Raw genomic sequence first — 2773 nt, 5'->3', positions numbered from 1 at the left:
AGCGCAAACACGATGAGATGGCGTATCGAATGCTGTGGTAGACACGCTGGTTAAGTGTTTCTTGAATTCAACAGTGTCACCAGCAGAGCACCCCCACACCATCACACCTCCTCCTTCATGCTTCATGGTGGGAACTACACATGCGGACATCAGCAATTCACATACTCTGCGTCTCACAAAGACACGGTGGTTGGTACCAAAAATCTCAAATTTGGACTCATCAGACAAAAGGACAGATTTCCATCAGTCTAATGTCCATTGCTCATGTTTCTTGGCATAAGCAAGTCTCTTCTTATTATTGGTGACCTTTAGTAGTGGTTTCTTTGCAGCAATTCAACCACGAAGGATGGTTTAAGCAGTCTCCTATGAACTGTTGATGTTGAGATGTGTCACTTGAACTCTGTGAAGCATTTATTTGGGCTGCAATCTGAGGTGCAGTTAATTCTAATGAACATATCCTATACAGCAGAGGTAACTATGGGTCTTCCTTTCCTGTGGTGGTCCTCATGAGAGCCAGTTTCATCATAGCGTTTGATGGTTTTTGCGACTACACTTGAAGAAACTTCAATGTTCTTGAAATTTTCCAGATTGACTGACCTTCATGTCTTAAAATAATGATGGACTGTCATTTCTCTTTGCTTATTTGAGCTGTTCTTGCCATAATATGGACTTGGTCTTTTTCCAAATAGAGCTATCTTCCTACCTTGTCATAATACAACTGATTGTCTCTTAAATTCATTTTTAACAAGGCACACCTGTTAATTGTTATGCATTCCAGGTGACTACCTCATTAAGCTGGTTGAGAGAAGGTCAAGAGTGTGCAAAGCTGTCATCAAGGCAAAGGATGGCTACTTTGAAGAATCTCAAATATAAAATATATTTTGATTTGTTTAACACTTTTTTGGTTACTAAATGGTTCCATATGTGTTACTCTACTATATAGAAAATAATGAAAAACCTTTGAATGCTTAGGTGTGTCTAAACTTTTGACTGGTACAGTAAGTATGTGAAATGTATGTAATATAGTATATAATAATGGTTTGTGGTTCAGGTAAGGTCTTTCTCAGAGGTGCTAAAACAGCTGTGTAGTTCTTAAAGCACAACAACAACGTAGAGCATTTCAAACGGGAAACATCTTCAGTTATAAGCTCATGCGTAACCTAATGTATTAAGTAAAGCTGAGAAATCATGTATAGATATGCATTTTCTTTTTTCTGATACCTCACATAATATAATATGGTCACATTGTATGGATTACATGCCATTGTACAAAATAATGTAGGCCTACAATGTATATACATCTAAAAACAAATGTTATTTTGTGCCACTGTGGCACTTCATGAAGGTTAGTGGAATGAAGGTGTGGAATTTCAAAACTTCTGAGGTGCCCTATGCCATCAGCCTTCATACCTTAACAAGCTACTGTAGAGCAACAACAGCACATGGCTTGAGATAAGGTGTCCCAGGGCCCATGTGCTCTGATAAAAAGTAGTGCACTATGTAGGGAATAGGATGCCATTTGGGATAGAAGCATTGATATCTTCTTAAATGTACAGTATTGTTAATTGACCACTTGAGTCTTTATTAGTCAGGTGAGGAACTGGAATTCAACTACTTTCAGTAAACTGTAGTTTTGTGTCAAACTGTGGACAGAAAGTTACTTTAAATAGATGCAGCTGTAGGTTATTTCGTCACCAGACAACAGTTTACATGAACACGTTTTGTGAAACCATACACTACTTTTGCCATTCCATTTTGAATAGAGGAGTCGGTAAAGGAATATATTTTCCTGCATCACTCCATGTGGATATTGTGATGATGAAAATAAAATCATGTATTTTTTGTATAATTTGGTGGTAATAAAATATTGATTACACCTGTTTCATGCTAAATGTTGCTGTTTGAAATTATTTTCAACTGACAATTGTGTAAGCAATAATTCCAACTGTTCAGAGACTATACACCGACTCATCACACGATTTACAGTAGGCCACACGCATACACACTGGTCGCGTTCGCGTTCCCCTATGACGCATAAACCAATGGTTGCGTGCTACGTTATTGACTGTCAGATTGCTATAACATATGGTTAGCTGATACGTAAAATACCTCTCCAGGCTTTGTAAAATCTGACAGGCGTCAACAACGTCTGGGCAGAGGAACGCGCCCAGTATGTCTACTCTCCAGGGCACGCCTTTCAGTTTGAATTGTTGACGTAGGACGCTCACGCCCCAAGATTATCAGTTGCGGATTTGCTGCTCTCCTCTGGCTGAATCTGTTCGGCCAGCCAATGCAGCTATACTAGAGGCCTCTCTCTGCCTGTACTTCCTGCGTATGCTATAAGTTTACAGTACATATCAGCTCATTTGTGTTCAGGCACGCTAGTTGCTACTTTCACCAGATGCACAGGTATCGGTAAGTCGGTTCTTCATTTCATATCGACTATTATTTCGGTTATCGATAGGGCAGTTTGTGTTATGGATATTTGTACAGAAAAGAACATGACACATGATGGACTCCATCGTTACAAGATCACTTTGTCAGACTACGGTAGGCCTAGCCTAGGAATAGTATGTTTATCCCTCTATAGGTTATATCCCGATATCAAACGTTTTAATTTCAAACCTCTTTGGTTATAGCTATAAAGGTTTACAAATGTCCCGAAATAGATTTCTGCTTCAGTCGTTATTCTACTATTTCCATAAAAGTTATTTGGACTTCTTCGGTCCAATGCAGCTCGTCTCAGTCAACACATATTTATAACGCCGTCTGA

At 39.1% G+C, this 2773-nt stretch overlaps 1 protein-coding gene across 3 annotated transcripts in view; it reads left to right on the top strand.

The window, feature by feature from the left end:
* Positions 1-2213: 2213 nt before the first annotated feature.
* The window catches only part of LOC110505813 (nesprin-3), a 49377-nt gene continuing 48817 nt past the window's right edge, over positions 2214-2773 (top strand). For 2 of the 3 annotated variants that reach the window (XM_036962341.1, XM_036962340.1), the window contains exon 1: positions 2214-2415. The gene's annotated coding sequence lies outside the window, so the exon portion shown is untranslated. The remainder of the gene's footprint in view (positions 2416-2773) is intronic. The other variant, XM_036962339.1, reaches the window with a different exon arrangement.

Source organism: Oncorhynchus mykiss, chromosome 25 (genome assembly GCF_013265735.2).
Source record: "Oncorhynchus mykiss isolate Arlee chromosome 25, USDA_OmykA_1.1, whole genome shotgun sequence".
Taxonomy (NCBI): domain Eukaryota; kingdom Metazoa; phylum Chordata; class Actinopteri; order Salmoniformes; family Salmonidae; genus Oncorhynchus; species Oncorhynchus mykiss.
The sequence above is the reverse complement of the archived record's forward strand: the minus strand, read 5'-3'. Positions and strand labels throughout refer to the sequence as shown.